Raw genomic sequence first — 24,959 nt, forward strand, 5'->3', positions numbered from 1 at the left:
TGAGAGCCCTCATGAATATAAATGCAAAACTTCTTAACACAATTTTAGCAAATCCAGCATTCATGCATGATAGAAACACTCACAAACCAGGAAAGGAAGGGCATGTCTTCAGTAGGATAAAGGGCTTCTATAAAAAAAACTACAGCTAGTATAATAATTAATGGTCAAAGACTCATTTTTCTTTCTAATAGCAGGAAAGCAAAACAAATATTTCCTGTTACCATTTCTATCTATCATTATACTAGAGGTTTTAGCCAGTGCAATAAAGCAAGACAAAGAAATTAAAGGCTCCAGTTTTGGGGAAAAAGTAAAACTCTTTATTTGCAGAAAATACATTTCTTTCTTTCTTTTCTTTTCTTTCTTTCTTTCTTTTTTTTTTTTTGAGATGGAGTCTCACTGTTGTTGCCCAGGCTGGGGTGTAGTGGCGCGTGATCTTGGCTCACTGCAACTTCTGCCTCCCAGGTTCAAGCAATTCTCCAGCCTCAGCCTCCCAAGTAGCTGGGATTACAGGCACCCATCACCACACCTGGCTAATTCTGTATTTTTAGTAGAGACAGGGTTTCACCATATTGGTCAGGCTGCTCTTGAACTCCTGATCTCAGGTGATCCACTCACACTGGCCTCCCAAAGTGCTGGGATTACAGGCGTGAGCCACCACACCTGGCCAGAAAACACATTTCTTCAGTTGAAAAATCCTTTTGGAATCAACAAAAAAGCTACAACAATTTATAAACGAGTTTATTAAGCTTACAGGATACAGAGCCAATCTTTAAAAACAACTGAACAATAAATTTGAAACTACATAAACAATATATTTTAATATAATATCAAAAATATGAAACATTTAGTGATGTATTTTGCAAAATATGGACAATATCTGAACATTGCAAATTGCAGAGTATCACTGGGAGAAATTAAAGGAAACTTGAATAGATGGAGAGATATACTGTGTTCATAGGTTGGATAACTCAGTCTTACTGAAGTATGAATTTCACCCTATTTGTAGTTAAAAGGAACGAGGTATTGATTCATGCAACAACATGGATAAATCTGAAGGTAACTATTCAAGGCAAAAGAAGCCAGACAGAAAAGAAGATTTAGTGTGTAATTCCATTTACTAAAAATGCTAGAAAATGAAATCTAATCTGTAGTGACTGAAAAAAGATCAGCAATTGCCTGGGAATTGGGGAGCAGGGACTAGAAAGAGTACAAAGAAAAACAAGAAGACGTTTAGGAGTGACAGGATATGTTCATGCATTGGTTGTAATGAAGGTTTCATATCTACACACATGTGTCAAAACCTATCAAACTGTACCCTTTCATATGTGCAGTTTAACATAGGTAAATTATATCTCATCAAAGCTATTAAAATGAGGCATAACAAAAATTAAGACATGAACCTTTATTAAATCCTTGGAAAAATAAGACATTTTAGGGACAATCAAGCAAATGTGAATGTGGACTAGGTATTAAATGATGTTAGGAGATTATTTAGTAATGTATTTTGCAAAATATGGACAATATCTGAACATCGCAAATTGCAGAATATCACTTAGGCATTATATTTAGGCATAATGATGGAATTCTGGATTTGTAAGAAAATGCCAGTATTCTTAGAAGATTTGTTTCCACTGAAGTACTTAGGAGTCAAATGTCATGTCTGCAACTTATTTTGAATCTTTTAGCAAAATAATCTATAGAAAAATAGATAAATATAGCAAAAATATTAACAACTGATAAATAATTCGTTATACTATTATTTCAACTTTTTGTGTATGTTTGTTAATTTTAGAATTAAAAAATCAAAAAATATTGACCAAGCACATATGAAAAAGGACCAAATTACAAAGACAAAAAATAATTAAATTATCAGAGCAAATGGAGAGGTTTAACGGAAGACATAGTAAAAGATAAAATTGGTGAATTACAAAATAAATCTAATAAAGTTACCCAGAATGCAGTATAGAGAGAAAAAGAGAAAATATGAAAAAAAAGTTAAGAAACTTGGAGAATACAATGACAAGGCCTGTCATATGGGTGTTGGAATTTCAGAGGAAAGAGAAAGAATAAGGCTAAGATTATATTTGTAGAAATGTTTCTAAGAATGATTCCTCGGAAATAATTTCTGAGAGGCAAGGCGTGGTGGCTCATGCCTGTAATCCCAGCACTTTGGGAGGCTGAGGCGGGTGGATCACCTGAGGTTGGGAGTTTGAGACCAGCCTGACCAACATGGTGAAAACCTGTCTCTACTAAAAATACAAAAATTAGCCGGGCATAGTGGCGGGCACCTGTAATCCCAGCTATTCAGGAGGCTGAGGCAGGAGAATCACTTGAACTTGGGAGGCGGAGGTTTCAGTGAGCTAAGATCACGCCATTGTACTCCAGCCTGGGGCAACAGAGTGAGACTTTGTCTCAAAATAATAATAATAATAATAATAATTATTATTATTATTATAATTCCTGAGAATTTCTAACGAATAAGTAAATGGAATAAATAAAAAGAACCCACAGTTAGGCACCATAATGAGTTATCAAGCACCAACAACTAAGAGAAGCCTCCAAGGCAGCCACTGAAGACGATGGAGATGTCCAAATGAACAAAGATTATCTATTTTCCTCACCCACAACAGAGGCAGAGCTAAAAATGGAATATTGTTAGTGAGCTCAAAAGAAAATAATTGTGTACCTAAAATACTATATGTAGAAAAATATATATTTTAATATTTAGAGCGCCAGGCGTGGTGGCTCATGCCTGTAATCCTAGCACTTTGGGAGGTCAAGGCGAGCGGATCACCTGAGGTCACGAGTTCAAGACCAGCCTGACCAACATGGTGAAACCCCATCTCTACTAAAAATACAAAAAAAATTAGCCGGGTGTTCTGGTGCGTGCCTGTAATCCCAGCTACTCGGGAGGCTAAGGCAGGAGAAGTGCTTGAACCCAGGAGGCGGAGGTTGCAGTGAGCCGAGATCGCACCATTGCACTCCAGCCTGGCTGACGAGAGCGAAACTCCATCTCAAAAAAAAAAAAAAAAAAAGAATTAGAGCAAAATACGGGTGCAGTGGCTCACACCTGTAATCCCAGCACTTTGGGAGGCGGGGAGCTTGAGCTCAAGAGTTCATGACCAGCCTGGGCAACATAGTGAGACCTTGTCTCTAATAAAAATTTTAAAACATTAGCTGGGCATGGCAGTGCATGCCTGTAGTTCCAGCTACTTGGGAGGCTGAGGCAGAAGGATAACTTGAGCCCAGGAGATGGAGGATACCAGGCTATGATTGTGCCACTGCACTCCAACCTGGGCAACAGAGTGAGACCTAGTCTCAAAAAAAAAAAAAAAAAAAAGAATTAGGGTAAGATAAAGACATTTTCAGTTAAAAAAAATGAGTGTTTGCCACTAGACATCCTCACTAAGAAAACTTGTAAAAAATATTCCTGTATATCAGGCAGAGAAGATGATGCCAGATGAAGGTCAGACACACAAAAAATGTAAGGATGAAAAACTGGCCAATACTTAGGTCTAAACAAACAAACAAAACAAATTAGACTACATCAAATAATCCCTTCTGCAGTTTATTTTTATGTATTTTTTTAAGGGGCCATGCTAGTCTTCTCTGTATCGTTCCAATTTTAGGTGAATGCAAAAGTAATCGTGGTTTTTGCATTGTTGGAATTTGCTGTTTGATATTGGAATATGTTCTTAAATAAATATGATGTTATACATCATTTTAACGGGCATTTCTCGCTTTATGTTTTTTTGCTAATGACTTATTACTTGCTGTTTATTTTACGTTTATTTTAGACTATGGAAATGATGTTAGACAAAAAGCAAATTTGAGCAATTTTCTTATTTGAGGTCAAAATGCAGAAGAGACAACTGGCAACATCAACAATGCATTTGGCCCAGAAACTGCTAGGGCATACACAGTGCAGTGGTGGTTCGAGAAGTTTTGCCAATAGATGCCGGCCTTCAGAAGTTGACAGTGATCAATTGAGGGCAATCATCAAAGCTGATCCTCTTACGCTACAGAAGTTGCCAAAGAACTCAACGTTGGCCATTCAATGGTCGTTTGGCATTTGAAGCAAATTGGAAAGATAAAAAGCTCAATAAGTGTGTGCCCCATGAGCTGAGCGAAAATTTTTAAAAATCATCATTTTGAAGTGTCATCTCTTATTCTACATAACAACAACAAACCATTTCTCAATTCTATTGTGATGTGTAATGAAAAGTGGATTTTAAGTGCCGGAGCAGTGGCTCATGCCTGTAATCTCAGCACTTTGGGAGGCTGAGGCGGGAGGATAACTTGAGGTCAGGAGTTCAAGACCTGCCTAGCCAACATGACAAAACCCCATCTCTAAAAACATTAGCTGGGTGTGATGGCGGGGCCCTGTAGTCCCAGCTACTTGGGAGGCTGAGGCAGGAAACTGCTTGAACCCGGGAGGCAGAGGTTGCAGTCAGCCGAGATCGCGCCACAGCACTCCAGCCTGATTGACAGAGCAAGACCCCTCTCCCTGCCTCCCCCGCCCCCACAAAAAGAAAAAAGAAAGCACAGCCTTCCGTTGAGGCCTCTGGGCGATCCAGTAGGATAGGTCTAGGCGCCGACTGCGTGGGGACCACGCACGACCGTGACAGGCGCAGTCTTGAGGACACTGGCTTTGAGAGCAGCTGAGGGAGGGACTGGGCAAAGAAGGGGCTGCAGGTATGGGGGTCAGGCCAGCCCAGGGGAAGTGCACACGGGTGTGCGGGGGGTCATTCAGGGCCCTGACGGAGCTAAGGGGAGGATTTAGCCCTGAGTCGGCTCTGGGGTGTGGGGTGGCGGGATGGGGTACCCTCCCCGGGGCCAGGGCGAGCAGGGTGCGGGGCTCCTGGAGGCTAGCAGGATTAAGGTCGTTTTTAGGATGAGTGAGCCCTGCAGGTTCCCTGCTTTCAACCCGGAAGGAACCTGGGCCCACGTGGGAGTGGGATTGGGGGGTGAGACCCGCAGCCCACGGAAGGGGCGCTGAGACGCGCGGCCGCGAGCGACAGGGGCGCCCCACGGGAGCGTGCGGCTCATATTATTAGGGAGGCTGTCCAGTGCGTCGTGCCCCGGCCGGGCGCCAGGTGGCGGCAGAGGCCGGTGCGGCGCAGCTTCCTCGGCCGCGGGACAGCGGTGCCCCCAGGGTAGGAGGCTGGGGCTGGGCTGGAGCAGAGCCGGAGGGAGGAGTGCGGCCAACAAAAGACCATCCGCGAACGCCTGAACTTGGGTGTGGAGTTGTATTTTAGGGTATGTTAAAAAGTTAGGAATATTAAGTAATTGGCACTTGGCCGGGAGCGGTGGCTCACACGCGTTATCCCAGCACTTCCGGAGGCCGAGGTGGGCGGATCACCTGAGGTTGGGAGTTTGAGAACATCCTGGCCAACATGGCGAAATCCTATCCCTACTAAAAATACAAAAACTAGCTGGGCATGGTGGTGCGCGCCTGTAGTCCCAGCTAATAGGAAGGCTGAGGCAGGAGACTCCGTCTCAAAAACAAACAAACAAACAAACAAAAGGCACTTAATCCCAGACTGAAACCCTCTTTTCAGACTCTACATTAAGAGCTTAAAGAACTTAGGCCCAGGCAGGCGGGTCACTTGCAGTCAGGAGTTTGAGACCAGCCCGGGCAACATGGCAAAACCTGTCTCTACTAAAAATACCAAAATTAGCTGGGCTTGGTGGTGCGAGCCTGTAATCCCAGCTACTCCGGAGACTGAGGCAGGAGAATCACATGAACCCGGGAGGCAGAGGTTGCAGGGAGTCGGGATCAGGCCGCTGCATTCCAGCCTGAGCGACAGAGCGAGACTGTCTCAAAAAATGAATAAATAAAATAAAATAAAATAAAGAGCTTAAAGAACTTAAGAAAACACCAAATACTTCAGAGGTACCAGTGGCAATGTAATTAATGAGGATACTCAAGGAAGGTGACATAATTGCCAATGTAAAAATAATTAAACAATTTCCGAAAGTCTATTTCAGTGAAGGAAACATTTGTCTTTAAGGGAAACATCAATGAAAATTATGTTTATGGCAAAAATGAGCCCTTTCTGCAAGCTTCATTTAGAAAATTGTGGGCATAATTACCATTTTACACAAAATAACTCTGTAGAAAGCTTTTTGAAATAAGCTTCTATTGAAATAAAATGCCAATTAATTACCCATTTAACTTATTAAATGAGAACTATAGGGTGCTAATTTTAAAATATTTTTTTAAGTTGCTTTGAAATAATACCTTTTCTTTGAGACTTGAGAACATATATAGCTAATATGAATTGATGGAACAAAGATTTTTAATTACTTCTTTTATTATTTACCTATATATTCTGTATCAGTTAATTTCATTGCTTAAATTATTAATGTCTAATATGCCACTTGAAGCATTCATATTCTGAAAATGATGTAAGTTACACATGTAGGTTGGCCGAAAGTATTATATACTAGGACACAGCGGAGTTTGGGAGTGTCTGCTGCCTGTCCAGGAAGCTGCAGGTTTATGAGTTGTAAATGTAGGAGAATTCAGTTCAGTATAAATAGTTTAGCTTCCTGTTATATTAGGATAGGCAGTTAAGCTTATGTTTTTGCCATAGACAAATTATCATTATCTGTCAGGCCTACAGTTTAGGTTTTGACATAACTCTTTAAGTACAAATGGAGAATGCATCCCCAGCAGCACTGCAGTCCTTGGTCACACCACTGAGTTGTGGTACAGTCAGGGGTTTTGAAGTCAGTACCACAGGAAACGCAGACGGAGGATGAATGAAAGGCACAGAAAAATCCTAAGGTAGAAATGGGGGGAACAGAAAGGCAGACAGACACCAGAGGGCACAGGAGGAAAGTGGGTCGGAGTCCTGGAAGAGGAGGCGGGCTGGGTGAAGGAAGACAGTGAAGAGGGCACTCTGAAAAACCCATCCGAATCTTTCAGTGTAGGTAGGCACCACCCACAGCATGTTGTCATTGCAAACTAATTCCTTCCATACGTCCCGAAAGGCTCTCCATGGTAGCTTACATCTCTCTATTTGACACTTGATGGCTTTCTTAAGGTATTTAGGTCCATTTACTGAAAATGACTCATCACTTGTTAATTAAATAAGGTTTATACATTTTTTTCATTTTAATTTCAAACATAGGAGATAAAGAAAAAAGGCGCTTGTGGCCAGGCACGGTGGCTCACGCCTGTAATCCCAGCTGAGGGGAGGCCGAGGCGGGAGGATCACCTGAGGTCAGGAGTTTGAGACCGGCCTGGCCAACATGGTGAAACCCTGTCTCTACTAAAAATACAAAAGTTAGCCAGGCGTGGTGGTCCTAATCCCAGCTACTCGGGAGGCTGAGGTGGGAGAATCTCTTGAACCTGGGAGGCAGAGGTTGCAGTGAGCCAAGATTGCGCCACGGCACTCTAGCCTGGGCAACAGAGCGAGACTCCATCTCAAAAAGAAAAAAAAAAAAAAAGAAAAAAAGAAAAAAGAATAAAGGTGCTTGTTCACCTGTACTTTGTGCATGTCAAGTGATATTGAAAACCAAATCTGTAGGCTGCGCCTGGTGGCTGACGCCTATAATCCCAGCACTTTGGGAGGCCAAGGCGGGCGGATCACCTGAGGTCGGGAGTTCAAGACCAGCCTGACCAACACAGAGAAATCCCATTTCTATTAAAAATACAAAATTAGCCCAGCGTGGTGGTGCATGCCTGTAATCCCAGTTACTCGGGAGGCTGAGGCAGGAGAATCGCTTGAACCCTGGAGGCAGAGGTTGCAATGAGCCAAGATCGCGCCATTGCACTCTAACCTGGGCATCAGGAGTGAAAAAAAAAAAAAAAAAACCAAATCTGCAGACGAACTTGAGTGCCTGTGTAACAGGTTGTGTTGTCTGTTGTCTATTGTGTTGTGGACTTGTGTTGTCCATATGCCCTTTATGCAAATTATTTACCAAAATAGCGCTTTTTGAATCGTGTTTTCCATTTAGTATTTCATAAGACATAGTATGTATCTATATTATAAAGTTAAGAACAGCAGAAAAATGTATTTTCATTTTACAAGAATGACTTCAATTTAAGTTAGTTTTTATTCACCAAAATCCATAATGTTCCATGTGTCACAATAAAACAAAGCAGACTTTGCCAGCGTGAATCCACTTTTACTGAAGATGAGGGTCATTCATGGACCTAGAGGTTACAATAGTCAAAGTGTTCTGCACGAGAACAAACACACAGATGTCTTCGAAATGTGATGCAAAAGTGCAGACTGCTGCCTCCTACTGATGAAAAGGAAATGAGTGAGATGCTATGAGTCACTAATTGTGAACTAGTCAGTCGGCAACTCCAAGAGCCCACTTCATGCTGGTGACGAGGTCCACCAACGATGGTCTGGCATGTGGGGGCCTTAGTTGAAAGACAGGAGAGGTGGATCAGAGACAGCTAGAGGAGCAGGCATTTCCCGAGTGCTGTAAAGGGGGACTCATCCCGCTAGGAGAATGTCTATTTGGGAATTCAGACCAAGTTCTGGGAAGGAATCCACAAGGAAGTCTCTGGGAGCAAGGAAGAAGGGGAAGGGAGAGGCAGCTGGGAAAATGCGAGACACACACATCCACCCCTTCCCCAAAACCCTGGCTTACACACTCGTGAGAGCCTCCCGTGGCTCAGGGAAGTCTTAGGGGGTCTTAGGAAACATCACACATTTCACTTTCATCTGTCCACCAGTTAGCTACACTCGGGCTTCCAGATCATGAATTTTTTTTTCTTTTTAAAGGGAGTCTTGTTCTATAGCCCAGGCTGGAGTCCAGTGGTGTCATCTCGGCTCACTGCAACCTCAGCCTCCCAGGTTCAAGCGATTCTCCCACCTCATCCTCCCGAGGAGCTGGGACTACAGGCACGCGCCACCATGCCCAGCTAATTTTTGTATTTTTCGTAGAGACAGGGGTTTCACCATGTTGGCCAGGCTTGTCTTGAACTCCTGACCTCCTGATCTGCCCGCCTCAGCCTCCCAAAGTACTGGGATTACAGACATGAGCCGCCGCGCCTGGCCAACAGGTGTTTCTTAAAAGCAGAAGCAGAGAGAGAGCAGGAGAGAACAAACAGGAGGGGAGGGATGTCTTCTGGACACTGGGCTCTCTTCTCGGGAGAGAATGAGGCCTGAGGTGGGCACAGGGCCCTCTGGGTGTGTAACAGGCCCAGGGCAGCCTCGCCAGCCTCCATTGCTTGTCCATAAGCAAAGCATAACATTATGTGTAAAAACAAACATCATCACAAGATAGGCCAGGCACCGCGTTGCAACAGCAGCCTTGTGACTACTGGATGTGTGTGGGTTGACCTCAGTAAGGTAGGCACCCTTCTCTGCAGGCCTGTCCAGACAGCTCCGCACCATGCTGCTCAGGATCAGGCCTGCAGTTCCACGAACTGGCCCCCTTGTGGGTTGCCTTCAGGAGCATACCTCTGACTCAGTGTCCCAACCTCCTCTGCCCTGCCCTGCCCGGGGCCCTCATGTGCACACACCCAGGATCTGCCCAGGGCCCTCTCTGCTCAGCCCACAAATACTGCTTTGTTCCCCTGGCTGACTGGCTGCACCTCCAGGTAAAGCAATGCTCTCAGGCCCCAGCCAGGTCATTCTTTACGGGGTTATTCTATGTACTGTGGGAGGTTTAGCAGCACCGCTGGTCTTTACGATGACCGGTTGTGACATGTGAGCCTCAGTCCTGGCTATATCCGGGAGCAGCTTCCTCCGACTATCGGAATCACCCTTGCCCGATGGCATCTTCTCAGCCCCGTGCTTAGTAAGTCCCCACATTCCTTTACAGGTGTTCATTTAATTCCCTTTGGGTTGATTCTCAATAGTTTCTTTCTCTAAGAGTAACCTGATTTCTGACCCATACAATGACCACTGTGGTCCAGTGGACCATTTGCCTTTCCCACTTTTCCGTCCCCAACACGCACACGCTCCACCCCCTTGCATAAAATAACAGTAAGGAAGAAGCAGAATGAAATTCCACCCCTGCATCAGCTACTGGAGTTGGGGCTGAGTTTTGTCTGATTAAGAACTGCCGGAGCAGTGGCTCACGCCTGTCATCCCAGCACTTTGGGAGGTCGAGGCGGGCAGATCACCTGAGGTCAGGAGTTCGAGACCAGCCTGGCCAACATGGCAAAACCCCGTCTCTACTAAAATGCAAAAATTAGCTGGGCGTGGTGGCACACATCTGTAATCCCAGCTACTCGGGAGGCTGAGACTGGAGAATCGCTTGAACCCGGGAGGCAGAGGTTGCAGTGAGCTGGGATTGCGCCATTGCACTCCAGCCTGGGAAACAAGAGTGAAACTCTGTCTCAAAAATAATAATAATAATAAAAATAAATAAATAAATAAAATCAATCACCGGGTAAATCCCCATGGGGATGCACTGCAGAGGAACCTGGGTGTTGGCGTGGCTCCGAAGAGGACCCAGCTAGGTGTAGCTGGAAGGGGCAACAAGAGGAAGGCATGAAGGGTCGATGTCAGCAGAAATACAACCTGGACAATCACCCTGGTGGCTGTGGTATGGATTGCGTGTTTATTTTATTTATTTTGTTTTGAGACAGAGTCTCACTCTGTGGTCCAGGCTGGAGTGCAAAAGCATGATCTCGGCTCACTGCAACCTCCACCTCCCAGGTTCAAGCGATTCTCCTGCCTCAGCTGGGATTGCAAGCCTGTGCCAAGCCCGGCTAATTTGTGTATTTTTGGTAGAGACTGGGGTTTCACTACGTTGGCCAGGCTGATCTCGAACTCCTGACCTCAGGTGATCCACCCGCATTGGCCTTCCAAAGTGCTGGGATTACAGGCGTGAGCCCCTGTGCCTGGCCAGGTTGTGTGTTTTCTCTGTTGGGGGCCCGCCCGGCATGCGCAGGACCCTCTTTAAGGCCTTCCACCTCTGCTCCTACATCCTCCACCGGGTGTGTTACAAATAGTCCCAGATCTATTGTACATCTTCTCATGCTTTTTGCTATTGAAAGTTCTTACAAAGTTTTCTCACCTGCCAGAGGGCAGAGAAACAAATTGTCATGAATGTTCTAGGACCTAGAACAGAGCTTGAGGCAGGGAAAGTATTCACAATGTTGTTGGCTGCAGTCAGGAATAATAAATCAATGTTGAGTGGATAAACTAATGAATAGTTTTGTTTGGTTTTATGCCAAAAAATAGTAATCTCCTGGGTAGCCGGGAACGGTGGCTCATACCTGTAATCTCAATGCTTTGGGAGGCCGAGGTGGGAGGATCCCTTGAGCTCAGGAGTTCAAGACCAGACTGGACAACATGGTGAAACCACATGGCTGCAAAACATCCAAAAATTAACCGGGCATGGTGATGCGCATCTGTTTTCTCAGCTACTCAGCCTACTTGGGGAGGCTGAGGCGGAAGAATCACCTGAACCTGCACTCCAGCCTGGTTGACAAAACAAGATCCTGTCTCAAAAAAAAAAAAAAAAAAAAAGGAAGTGATCTCCCATCACCCTCAAAGAATTCCAGATAAGAGCAACAGGTCAGCCCGATCACACTCCTCCAGGTATCTTTGAGTCTCAGGGCGGTGGTTGCCATGCTCGAGGGAGGGACGAGGAAGCTGGTTGTTTTCACCACCAGTAAGACCCTGGGAGGCCTGCTGTGGCTTTCATTGCAGTTCCGACAGATCCTTCCTTCCCAGCTGGTGCACACCCAACGCACCCCTGCAGAGAGAGCCAAGGATCCCCCCACAGGCATGTTTGTGGAGGAGCGTGCACAGTCCTAACAGGTGGCCTGTGGACTCCTGCAGGTCGGCTCCCAGAAAATCCCAGTCTTACAACCATGAAAAGGAAGTAGGATTCACATACTGTAAACGGTAAGCAGGCCCTTGGTAATCCTGGGGTTGCTAATTTTTGAAAACCTAAGAGTTTTATTTTCTAAAGCAGAATACATTCCATTAACTTGACATCCTTTAAAAAGTTATTAAGGCCGGGCATGGTGGCTCACGCCTGTAATCCCAGCACTTTGGGAGGCCGAGGCGGGCTGATCATGAGGTCAGGAGATCGAGACCATCCTGGCTAACACAGTGAAACCCCGTCTCTACTAAAAAATACAAAAAAAAATTACCCGGGCATGGGTGGCAGGCGCCTGTAGTCCCAGCTACTCGGGAGGCTGAGGCAGGAGAATGGCGGGAACCGGGGAGGCGGAGCTTGCAGTGAGCTGAGATTGCGCCATTGCACTCCAGCCTGGGCGACAGAGGGAGACTCTGTCTCAAAAAAATAAAATAAAATAAAATAAAAAAAAAATAGCTGGGCGTGGTGACACGTGCCTGTAGTCCCAGCTACTCAGGAGGTTGAGGCAGAATTGCTTGAATCTGGGAGGCAGAGGTTGCAGTGAGCTGAGACCGTGCCATTGCACTCCAGCCTGGGTGACAGAGCGAGACTCCACCTAAAAAAAAAAAAAAAAAAAAGGTTATTCCATGGAGGTATTTTAATCATGCAATAAAAGGCAGAAGCGACTTTACTGCTACAACTCCCAGAGCAATTGTTTGCATGTAGGTTTTTTTCCAGTCTCCAAGGGGTCTTGATTTTCGAAGCCACTATCACCCCAGCAAACACCTGTGAAGCTGAAGCCGTCTCCTTCCGCTGTTCTCTCCCATGCACTGCCCTTGATCAGCCTTCAAAATCCAGGGTCCTTGGGGTCACCGGGCTCTGGAAGGGAGCCCACAGGTTGATCTCTCCAGTTCCACTTACCTCTCCCCCTCGTATCGTAGTATTTGCTGCCTCTCCCTTTCCCACAAAACCTGCAAGTTTCTTAAGACTGGGGGTGGGCTTTTTTTCATCATTGTATCCCATTCCCACTGCATGGCATTCCATGGTATGTGTCCCATTAATCTCAAATGAAAAGCATTCTTCTTCTTTCCCCACAGAGGCCAGTTTAGGAAACAGGAGCACTGGCATTGTCATGCCCTTGGGGGGTTTGTGGATAAGGACTGGGTTAAGGATGAAATGACTTTTTTCACTTTTGTGATCTCGTAGGCTTCCCAGGGGTGCTGAGCAGTAGTGCTGAGTGCAGAGATGAGCGATGCCGGAGACCATCATCTCCTCCACCTAACTCGGCTTCCCAGGGGTGCTGAGCACTAGTGCTGAGTGCAGAGATGAGCGATGCCGGAGACCATCATCTCCTCCACCTAACTCGGCTTCCCAGGGGTGCTGAGCACTAGTGCTGATTGCAGAGATGAGCGATGCCGGAGACCATCATCTCCTCCACCTAACTCCATTCGGGCTCCTCGGGGTGCTTTTTTCTTTCTCCCTCTTTTTTTCTTCTCTCCATTCTAGGCTCTGGGTGCTTTTTCAACTAGGTCCTGACTTCTGGACTTCTGTGTTATCTCTGTATTGTCCAATTTTAGCAAGAGTCCTGCTCAGCCAGTTTAGCTACACCCCCCACCCTCGATATCTGACAGGTTCCTCATCCTCCACCCTCCGCCAGGCCACGTCTGATCTCCCTGGCCTGCCCTCTGCAGGTCCTGTGAGGTTGGCTTAGCCAGAGTCCTCCCTCTGATGTCTCCTCTTAGTAAGTTTCCATCCAGTGACCTTCCACCTTCTCCTTAGCTATAAATACCCACTTTTTCTTGTTGTATTTAGAGTTGGGACCAATCTCTATGCCCTTTTGCAAAGTGGTCCCTACTCAAGGTCCCTACAAAGGGGTCCCTTGAGTAAAGATCGTGACCCTGCTTGACTAAAGCCTTCCTTATCGTCTTTAAGAAGTGTCATGAATATATATATTTCTTGAGACAAGTTCTCACTGTCGCCCAGGCTGGCGTGCAGTGGTACCATCACTGCTCACTGCAGCCTTGATCTCTTGGGCTCAAGCGATCCTCTCGCCTCAGTCTCTCAAGATGGGACCAAAAGCACTTGCCACCATGCCTGGCTAATTTTTTTGAAAAAATAGGGTCTCATTATGTCGTTCAGGCTGGTGCCCAACTCTTGGGCTCAAGAGAGCCTCCTACCTCGGCCACCCAAAGTGTTGGGATTACAGGTGTGGGCCACTGCACTGGGCCTGAATTTTTTTTTTTTTTTTTTTTTTTTTTTGAGACTGAGTCTTGCTCTGTTGCCTAGGCTGGAGTGCAGGGGCATGATCTCGGCTCACTGCAACGTCTGCCTCCCATGTTCAAGTGATTCTCGTGCCTCAACCTCTCATGTAGCTGGGATTACAGGCATGTGCCACCATGCCCGACTAATTTTTGCATTTTTAGTAGAGAAGGGGTTTCACCATGTTGGACAGGCTGGTCTCGAACTCCTAAGCTCGAGCCACCCTACTGCCTTGGCCTCCCAAAGTGCTGGGATTATGGGCGAGAGCCACCATGCTGGCCGGTATCTATTTTCACAGAAGCCTTTGATGATATGCTAAGAAAAAGGGGTGGATGATTCATGCTTCCTCTTTTTAGACCACATAGGGTAAGTTCCTGACATTGTCACAGCATTTGTAAACTGTCATGGCATTGGTGGGAGTGTAGCAGTGAGGACGACCAGAGGTCACTCTCGTTGCCATCTTGGTTTTGGTGGGTTTTAGCTGGTTTCTTTACTGCAACCTGTTTTATCAGCAAGCTCTTTACAACCTGTATCTTTTTTTTTTTTCGGAGATGAAGTCTTGCTTTTGTCCACCAGGCTGGAGTGCCATGGTGAGATCTCGGCTCACTGCAACCTCTGCCTCCTGGGTTCAAGTGATCCCAGGAGGGGATCTGGGATTCTGGGCTCTCAATTCCATTCTATTAGACTGTATATCTGTCTTTGTCAGTGCCACCATTTTCGTTACTGTAGCTTATTCCTTATTTTTTTTTTTCTTTTCAGAGATGTGGTCTCACCATATTGGCTTGGCCAGGTTGGCCTTGAACTCCTGGCCTCAAGCATTCCTCCTGCCTTGGCCTCTCAAAATGCTAGGATTTACAGGCATAAGCCACTGCACCTGCTTTTTTTTTTTTTTTTTTCCTCAAGAGACACAGCCTCACTATGTTGCCTCAAACTCCCGGGCTCAAGTGATCCTCCCACTTCAGCCTCCCAAGTAGCTGGCATTTTAAGCATACACCACTGCTGGGAGCTAATTACTGTAGCTTTGTAGCAGGTTTTGAAATCAAGAAACACGAGGCTTTCAATTATATCCTTCTTTTTCAAGAACGACAGTTATTTGGGTCCAACTACATAACTTTTGAAAGACGCAGAAACTGGCAGAGCTAAGACAGACCAACAAGCAAGTTTTCAACAATCAAACTTCCTTTGCTTTTAATGCTTTTTAGTGATTTTAAGGAGTGTGAAGGTTAATTTTATGTATTTCTGGGTGTGTCTGTGAGGGCGTATGCAGAAGAGATTAGCATTTGGGTTGGTCGACGGGCTAACGAAACTCCACCCTCAGTATCGAGGGTGGGCATCATCTCACCGGTTGAGGGCCCACACAGAAGAACAAAAAGGGTTGAGAAGTGCCAATTTGCCTTTTTACCTCAAGCTGTGACTTCCCTTGTGCCCTGGACATTGAGCTCCTGGTTCTTAGCCCTTTGGCCTCAGAATGAATGACTGCACTGGCATTCCTGGTTTTCCAGCTTGCAGACGGGGGACATCTCAGCCTCCATAATCATGTGAACCAATTCTTTAATAAGTCTCCTCTTTTATATCTTTTATATAGCTTATTGGTTCTGTTTCTCTGGGGAACCCCAACTAATATAGTGAGGTATTAATTCATTCCCTTAAAAAATAATTCGGGTCTTCCCCACTCAAGATGGAATGAAACGGACTGAATTTAACCCAATTTCTAAAAAAACTAGACAGAACACATGAAAAAATCACTGTCATGACTTTAGACATCAGACAGCAGGGAACATTGATGTCTGAGAGACAGTAAACAAGTGGTACCTTCGGGGCTGATGCCTATCTTCATTATCTTTTTTTGAGACAGTCTCGCTCTGCCGCCCAGGCTGGAGTGCAGTGGCACAATCTCGGCTCACTGCAACCTCCGCCTCCTGGGTTCCAGCGAGCATATCCAGCTAATTTGTTGTATTTTTAGTAGAGACGGGGTTTCACCATGTTGGCCAGGCTGGTCTCGAACTCCTATCCTCAAGTGATCTGCCCACCTCGGCCTCTCCCTCAGTGCTGGGATTACAGGCATGAGCCAACATCCGGCTGTAAGTTTATTATCTTGATTGGAGTGGTAAGTAGTTTCATGGGTGTATACATATGCTAAAATGTATCAAATTGTAAGTTTTAGATATGTGTGGCTTGTTGCATCTCATTTATGCCTCAGTAAAGCTGTTAAAAAATTAGAAATACTCTAGATATTATGAAGAAAGAGAGAAGCCTGCAGCACCAACCAGGCAGAAATATAATAGCTACAAGTGGTCCTAACTGGGGAGGAAGGGAAGTTTACCTTTGTATCCTTTACCATGTATCCTTTTATCAATAAGAGGAAAATTGATTAATATATTAGATTGAATCAAGACTTTATTTTTTTGAGACAGTCTCTCTGTGTTGCCCAGGCTCGATGGAGTGCAACGGCAGGACCTCGGTTCACTGCAACCTCGACCTCCAGGCTGAGGTGATTGATTTCCCACCTCAGCCTCCCTAGTAGCTGGGATTACAGGTGTGCACCACCATGCCTGGCTAATTTTTGTATTTTTAGTAGAGATGGGGTTTGCCATGTTGCCCAGGCTAGTCTCAAACTCCTGGACTCAAGTGATCCACCTGCCTCAGCCTCCCAAAGCGCTGGGATTACAGGCATGAGCCACCAGGCCTGGCCGACTTAACTGAAAGTGACTTCAGGACATTAATATCTAAAAGTCATCAGCAACATAATGGGATTTTTGTGAGTTTTCATCCTGGAAAGGAAGGACACCCACTGAAGGGGCTGAGCGAGGTGGTGGGAGTGGCTCTGATGTTGTACTGTCACCAGCAACACTCACGGGAGTCTCATCAATGATCAATATGCTCGCTACTTGCCACTCAATGGATGCTTTACATGTTTTATCGCGTAAAATCCTCACAAAATGCTGGTATGTTCCATCTTCTCTTACTAGAGAAGGGGTCAACAGGGAAGAAGCAGGGAAACTGGTGGGGACACCAATGAAAGGGAGCAGGACGTGGCACCCCAAAATATGCCATGTTGGCATATTAGTTATTTCAAGCTGAAGACAGTTTACATAGCTATAAAAAAGAATTAAGTCATGTCCTTTGCAGCAACATGGATACAGCTGAAGGCCATTATCCTAAGCGAATTAATGCAGGAATAGAAAACCAAATACCGGTCCAGCGCAGCGGCTCACGCCTGTAATCCCAGCACTCTGAGAGACTGAGGTGGGCGGGCCACCTGAGGTCAGGAGTTCGAGACCAGGCTGGCCAACATGGTGAAACCCTGTCTCTACTAAAAATACAAAAAAACCCAAAAACAAACAAAAAAGCAAAAACAAAAAGAAAAAAACAATTGCTGGGTGTGGTGGTGCACGCCTGTGATCCCAGCTACTTGGGAGGCTGAGGCAGGAGAATTGTTTGAACCCAGGAGCCGGAGGTTGCAGTGAGCCAAGATTGTGCCACTGCACTCCAGCCTGGGCAACAGAGCAGGACTCCATAAAAAAAAAAAAAAAAGAAAACCAAATACCATGTTCTCACTTGTAAGTGGGAGCTAAACACTGGGTACGATGGACATAAAAATGGCAACAAGAGACACTGAGGACTACTAGAGGGGGAGAGAAGGAGGGGGTCGTAAGTACCATGCCTACTGTAATACCTGCGTGATGGGATCATTTGTACCCCAAACCTCAGTACCACACAATATACCCATGGAACGAACCTGCACATGTGCCTCCTGAATCTAACATAATTGAATTTTTTAAAAAAGGCACCTGAATTTCTGAAATCCCTATTCTGACTAAAAGCAGAACCTCCATAAAGAACTCAATTGTCATAAATCCCCTTCCAAAAGCAACTCTAATCTCAGTGGTGAAGAGCCAGCCCCACACTGAGACACTGACACAAGACTATCAGAGACAGAGTCTCGCTGTGGTCCAGGCTGGAGTGCAGTGGCGTGATCTTGGCTCACTGCAACCTCTGCTTCCCGGGTTCACGTGATTCTCCAGCCTCAGCCTCCCGAGTAGCTGTGATTACAGGTGCGCGCACACCACCATGCCCGACTAATTTTTGTATTTTTAGTAGAGATGGGGGTTTCACCATGTTGGCCAGGCTAGTCTCGAACTCCTGACCTCAAGTGATCTGCCTGCCTTGGCCTCCCAAAGTGCTGGGATTACAGGTGTGAGCCACTGCACCCGGCTATCTTATTTTTCTAAAGGGCCCCTTATCTTTCCAAAAAGTCATTTTATTTTCTACAAGTGTCCTTTCTCCTCACTCCTCTTCCCTACTAAGTTAGGTATCTAGACCTTAAGGCCGGGTGTGGTAGCTGCCACCTGTAATCCCAGCACTTTGGGAAGCTGACGCAGGCGAATCCCTTGAGGCTAGGAGTTCGAGACCAGCCTGGTCAACATGGTGAAACTCCCATCTCCACTAAAAATACAAAAACTAGCTGGGCATGGTGGCGCATGCCTGTAACCCCAGCTACTAGGGAGGCTGAGGTGGGAGAATCGCTTGAACCCGGGAGGTGGAGGTTTCAGTGAGCGGAGATTGTGCCACTGCACCCCAGCCTGGGCAACAGAGAGAGACTCTGTCTCAAAAATAAATAAATAAATAAATAAATAGATCTCAAATTCTAACGACCCCTTTGAGCACTCCCGTGTGCATACCTGATGCACATGTGAATAACTTCTGTTTGCTCTTTTCTTGCTTCTCTGGGCTGGAGCCTGGAGTTCAGCTAGACGGAGATGCAGGTAGACAGCCATCAGCACAGGGCCGATGTGTGAAGGCAGGTAATTGAGATCATCAAGGAGTGGGTACAGCAGAAGCCCAGGAATGATCCCTGCAGTGTTAAGGGGCTGGGAGGAGCTAGGGACCAGCCCAGGAGGCTGAGGACAGCAGTGAAGTCAGAGCCGGAAGTGGCGAGCCGCCAGATGCACCTGGGAGGTCGGAGGACGAGCATGGACCACTGTTTGGCAGTGTGGAGATCACTGTGACCTTGAAGTCACATGGGTGAAGGTGTGACATGGGGTGGGTGGGAGCCTGATTGACATGGGTTAGAGAGAATGGATATAAGGACGTTTCTCTCCTGGTTGTGGCCAACTAGGTGAATCAGACTAAGGCTCCTACTGAGGGCAACGAAGTGCTCACAAGTTAGTTAGAAACTGTCAGCCCAGGATCCGAGAGAAGACAGGTCAAGTCAGCATTTGTAAGCTGTTTTTGCCTAGGTGGTTTTTTTTTTTTTTTTAAATCCAGAGTACTAAGGCTGGGGGCCCTATGAAACTGCTAAGCACTGAGAGCTGAAAACCCCATGGACTGTACCTAGGAGGAAGGGCAAACTGGAAGCAAATCTGCTCCTGCACTGGGTTATGGCCTTCCTTGAATCATGGGGTGGTGCAGGCTGTCCAGTCTGAAATAAAACAAAGGTGGTCACAGAATGCCAGGAAGCTGGCAGAAGCAGATGAAAATCTTTTATTGAAGAATATCATCTTATACCTTAAATTACTTTTTAAGTAATTTTCCAAGTCATTTCTTGTATATATCTAGACAAACAAGAAGGCAGGGCAACACAAGAAGAATCAGCACAAATTAGAAACCAAAAAAAAAAAAAAAAAAAAAAGACACACAGGCACTCCCTACAGTAGAATTATCAGGAATTAGGTTCATGAGGTTAAAATGAAATAGAACATATATATATATATATAATATATATATATATTTTTTTTTTTTTGAGTCTCACTCTGTTGCCCAGGCTGGAGTGCACGATCACAGCTCACTGCAACCTCCACCTCCCAGGTTCAAGTGATTCTCCTGCCTCGGCCTCCCAAGTAGCTGGGATTACAGGCATGCACCACCATGTCTGGCTAATTTTCGTTATTTTTAATAGAAATGGAGTTTCACCATGTTGGTTAGGCTGGTCTTGAACTCCTGACCTCAGGTGATCCACCTGCCTCAGTCTCCCAAAGTGCTGGAATTACAGGCTTGAGCTACTGTACCCGGCCTAGAACATTTTATTATTATTATTTTTCTTGAGATGGAGTCTTGCTCTGTGGCCCAGGCTGGAGTGCAGTGGTGCGAATCTCCACTCACTGCAAGCTCTGCCTCTCGGGTTCAAGCCATTCCCCTACCTCCACCTCCCGAGTAGCTGGTACTACAGGTGCCCGCCACCACGGCGGCTAATTTTTTTTTTTGTATTTTTAGTAGAGATGAGGTTTCACCGTTAGCCAGGATGGTCTCAATCTCTTGACCTTGTGATCCGCCCGCCTCGGCCTCCCAAAGTGCTGGGATTACAGGTGTGAGCCACCGTGCCTGGCCAATATATTTTAAAAAATTACTTTGGGCTGGGCATGGTGGCTCATGCCTGTAATCCAGTACTTTGGGAGGCCAAGGCAGGTAGATCACTTGCACCTAGGAGTTCGAGACCAGCCTGGATAACATGACAAAACCCCATCTCTACAAAAAATACCAAAAAAAAAAAAAAAATTAGCTAGGTATGGTGGTGCACACCTGTAGTCTCAAGCTACTTAGGAGGATCACTTGAGCTTTGGAGTTCGAGGCTGCAGTGAGCTGTGTTTGCGTTGCTGCACTCCCGCCTGGGTGACAGGGTAAGACCCTATCTCAAAAAACAAAACAAAGCAAACTCTGCTGACGTGAAAAAGAGTCAACTAAAATTCAAGAACTGAAAAATCCAAAACCCAACTTAAGAACTTAATAGGTATGTTCAACAGTAGTTTTGACATAGCCACAGAGCAATTTAATAAACTGGAGGATAGATCAGAATAAACCAGAACGAACGATAGAGGAACAAAAAGATAAAAACCTCATATAGAATAATTTTCTTTTAAAGTATAAGATGATCCAACATGTGTTTTTTTTTTTTTTTTTTTTTTTTTTTTTTTTGAGACGGAGTCTCGGCTTGTTGCCCAGGCTGGAGTGCAGTGGTATGATCTCGGCTCACTGCAAGCTCCGCCTCCTGGGTTTGAGCGATTCTCCTGCCTCAGCCTCCGGAGTAGCTGGGACTACAGGCATGCGCCACAATACCTGGCTAATTTTTGTATTTGTAGTAGAAACAGGGTCTCACCACGCTGGCCAGGCTCGTCTCGAGCTCCTGACCTCATGATTTGCCTGCCTCGGCCTCCCAAAGTGTTCGGATTACAGGCGTGAGCCGCAGTGCCCGGCCTCCAACACGTTTAATTAAACTCTAGTAGGTTAGAAGAGAGATACTTGGGCAGAAGCAGTATTTGAATATATAATAGCCAAGAATTTTCCAAAATTGAAGACATACAACAATCCAGACACTCAGTAAGTCTAATCAATTCCCAATAAGACGAATAAAAAGGTATATACATCCAGATAAACTATAGTAAAACTGAAGAAAATTGAAGACAGAGAAACACTTAAACGCAGTCAGAGGAAAATATTTATTTCAAAAAACAGCAGAAAATATGGATGCACGTAACAGTGGAGTTACATCATTAATGTGTTGAAAGAAACGAGCTGACAACCTAGAATTCAGTACTCAGAAAAAATATTTTTTAAGAATAAAAATTATATACAAATATTTTCAGACAAACACAACTGAGATGATCAGCAGACCTGCTCTAAAGGAAATAATAGTGGGGGTACTTCAGGTGGAAGGGAAATGACCCTAGAAAGTCACAGAAGGATAACACACAATGATAGTGGCATATATGTGGGCCATCAAAATGAACATCAACAGTACTGTGTCTTGTGAAGTTTTAAATACAGAAATAACTAAAATATCCAATAAACTGTTTTAGCATTGTCTGGGAAGAGGAAAAAATACTAATTTACATTAGACATTGATAAGTCAAGAACGCATGTTATAATCTCAAGTGTACCACTAAAAGCTATTTGTATGTATAAATCAGCTATATATATGCAAATATACATAGCTTTATATATAAATATATGTAATATAGTGTATATATAAAATATTCATATATATAAAAATATATATAAAGCTTTTTTGAGACAGTCTCACTCTGTCACCCACGCTGGAGTTCAGTGATACAATCTCAGCTCACGGCAACCTCCCAGGCTCAAGTGATCCTCTCCCCTCAGCCTCCTGAGTAGCTGGGACCACAGACACACGTCACCATACCTGGCCGTTTTTTTGTATTTTTGATAGAGATGGGGTTTTGGCATGTCGCCCAGGCTGGTCATGAACTCCTGAGCTCAAGCGACCCACCCACCCTGGCCTCCCAAAGTGCCGGGATTACAGGTGTGATCCACCTCGCTGGAATGCAGTGACGCTGTCTCTGCCTACTGCACTCGCTGCCTCCCGGGCTCGAGTGATCCTCCCACCTCAGCACCCCAAGTAGCTGGGACTATAGGTGCTCACCACTATGCCCAGCTAATTTTTTGTAGAGATGGGGTTTCACCATTTAATTTAAAAATTACTGATAATTTTTAAACATCAGTAATCCAAAAGAAACCAAGAAAGGCGTAAAGAACATAAAACATATGAGTCAAATGGAAAGTGTGGAAAGACATCTTTACATATAAAAATATCAGTACTTTGCATAAATGTACCAAATGATCTAGCTCTTAAATTTTGCTGTACATCGTCAAATTACCTGCAGATCTTAAAAAACAATAACGAAACACCAATGCATGGTTCCCATTCCTGTCAGATTTATGGATGTGAGGCATGAACAGGGCATTGGGACTTTTAAAAGCTTTCCAGATCATTCTAAAGTGCAGCAAATTTGGGAGCCACCACTCTCATTCAAGATAAAGATTATCAAATTGGATTAAAAAAAAATACTTGGCCAGGTCCGGTGGCTCATGCCTGTAATCTCAGCACTTTGGGAAGCCAGGTAAACTCAGGAGATTGACACTAGCCTGGGCAAAATAGTGAAACCCCATCTCTACAAAAAATTAGCTGGGCATAGTGGTGAGCACCTACAGTCCCAGCTACTTCGGGTGCTGAGGTGGGAGGATCACTTGAGCCGGGGAGGCAGAGAGTGCAGTAGGCAAAGACAGCGTCGCTGCATTCCAGCCGGGGCAACAGAGCCTGACCCTGTCTTAAAAACAAACAAACAAACAAACAAACATCATACACACACACTTCTTTTTTTGAGACGGAGTCTCGCTCTGTCGCCCAGGCTGGAGTGCAGCGGCGCGATCTCGGCTCACTGCAAGCTCCGCCTCCCGGGTTCACGCCATTCTCCTGCCTCGGCTTCCCGAGTAGCTGGGAATACAGACGCCCGCCACCATGCCCGGCCAAGTTTTTTTTTTTTTTTTTTTGTATTTTTAGTAGGGACGGGGTTTCACCGTGTTAGCCAGGATGGTCTCAATCTCCTGACCTCGTGATCCGCCCGCCTCGGCCTCACAAAGTGCTGGGATTACAGGCGTGAGCCACCGCGCCCGGCCACACACACACTTCTTAAACTCACTTAACTCTAAAGGTACACACAGGAAAGAAAGCTGGTGGTGTTATTTACATATGACAAAGTTGACAATAGCAAGCATTATTAGAAATAAAGAGGAACATTTCATAATTGGAAATATTCAAAAGAGCTGGAATACATTTGTCTTATTTAAGGCATAGAAAGAAGACTCGCATGGCTGTAGACAAAACTGATTGGAGGATGACCAGGTACTAGGCTGTATCTGTAATCTACGTGAGAGAGCATGGCTCAGGGGTAATATACGTAGGAATGGCTTGGATTTGGTTTATATATTGGAGCTAGATCTTTGATGAGATTGAGTGAAGGCTGCAGTGGGAAAGGGTAAGCAAGAATGACTCCTAGACACCGCTGAGCAATAAAAAGCACTTAAAATATTTATCAATATATAGACGAATTCCAACATAATTATGCTCAATGAACAGCCCCCACTTCCCTAAAGATTACGTGCGATACAATTCCATTTATATAAAACACCAAGAAAAACAGGTTGGGCACAGTGGCTCACATCTGCAATCCCAACACTTTGGGAGGCTGAGGCAGAGGGTCAATTGAAGCCAGGAGTTCCAGAGCTGGCTGGGCAACACAGAGACACCCCATATGTTTAAAAAAAACAAAAAGCTAGACATGGCGGTCCTCACCTGCAGTCTCAGCTACTCGGGAGGCAGAAGCACTTGGATTGCTTAAGGGCAGGAGTTTGAGGCTACAGTGGGTCCCGATCGTGTCACTGCACTCCCGCCTGGGTGACAGAGCAAGCGAGACCCAGTCTGTATAAAGAGATATTTAAAAACTCCAGGAAATTCAAACTATAGTGACAAAAAGCAGATGGGTGGGAGGGGGAGGAGGGAAGGAGGGAGAGAGGAAAGGGTTACAGAGAGACGGGAGGAACATATTCACTGTTGATTGTGATGATGGTTTCACAGTGTATACATGTGTCAAGATGTATCAAACTGCACACTTTAATTTGCGCCACTGCACTCCAGCCCAGGTGACAGAGTAAGGTCGCTTTCCCCGGGCTCGGCCGGCCTCTCCACCCGGCGCTCGGGTGCTGCGCTGCCTGTTCCTGTTGCCATTTCGTGTAAGTTAGCGCAGGCAACAACACACAAGACCAGCACACGTGAAATGGTCCATTTTAATGCACTGCCCCCAGGGAAAGGAACATTACCGACTTCTGGCCATGTCGTCTTCCCAGTCCCAGATGGCGGTTCCGGGTTTGGGCTCCGAGGCCCTTCGCAGCACTAGGGCGGCGCGAGTAGGGCCGCCCTCCAAGCCATGCTGCGGTCCGAGGTGACGCGCGCACGCGAGCTCGCGGACACGCACGAGGTGCCCGGGCCACGGAGGCGCGAGGCTGGCCCAGGGTCCCCGCCAGGCCGAGCTCTAGGGCTGCCGGCCCGGCCCGGTGACCCCCGCGCTCCCCTCCGTCCGCTAAGGCCCCGCGGCGCCGCGCATGCGCCCCGCCGCCGC

General features: G+C 45.8%; 1 long non-coding RNA gene and 1 other non-coding gene across 10 annotated transcripts; both read right to left on the reverse strand.

Annotated features, from left to right (window-relative positions):
* Nucleotides 1-3,550: 3,550 nt before the first annotated feature.
* On the reverse strand, nt 3,551-3,658 carry LOC112437790 (U6 spliceosomal RNA). The gene has a single exon (XR_003026304.2). It is a non-coding gene; the product is annotated as a U6 spliceosomal RNA (small nuclear RNA).
* A 4,390-nt stretch (nt 3,659-8,048) lies between these two features.
* Nucleotides 8,049-24,943, reverse strand: LOC129394559 (uncharacterized). 9 transcript variants are annotated; one of them, XR_010110179.1, is made up of 5 exons: nt 24,661-24,943; nt 24,137-24,234; nt 19,384-19,471; nt 18,732-18,799; nt 8,049-12,406 (listed from the first exon to the last, which is right to left on the reverse strand). It is a non-coding gene; the product is annotated as an uncharacterized LOC129394559 (long non-coding RNA). The 9 variants fall into 9 exon arrangements; XR_010110180.1 differs by lacking the exon at nt 18,732-18,799 and adding an exon at nt 21,143-21,262 and having other exon boundaries at nt 24,137-24,262; XR_008621850.2 differs by adding an exon at nt 21,143-21,262 and having other exon boundaries at nt 24,137-24,943.
* Between the last annotated feature and the right edge of the window lie 16 nt (nt 24,944-24,959).

This window comes from Pan paniscus, chromosome 17, assembly GCF_029289425.2.
Source record: "Pan paniscus chromosome 17, NHGRI_mPanPan1-v2.0_pri, whole genome shotgun sequence".
Taxonomy (NCBI): domain Eukaryota; kingdom Metazoa; phylum Chordata; class Mammalia; order Primates; family Hominidae; genus Pan; species Pan paniscus.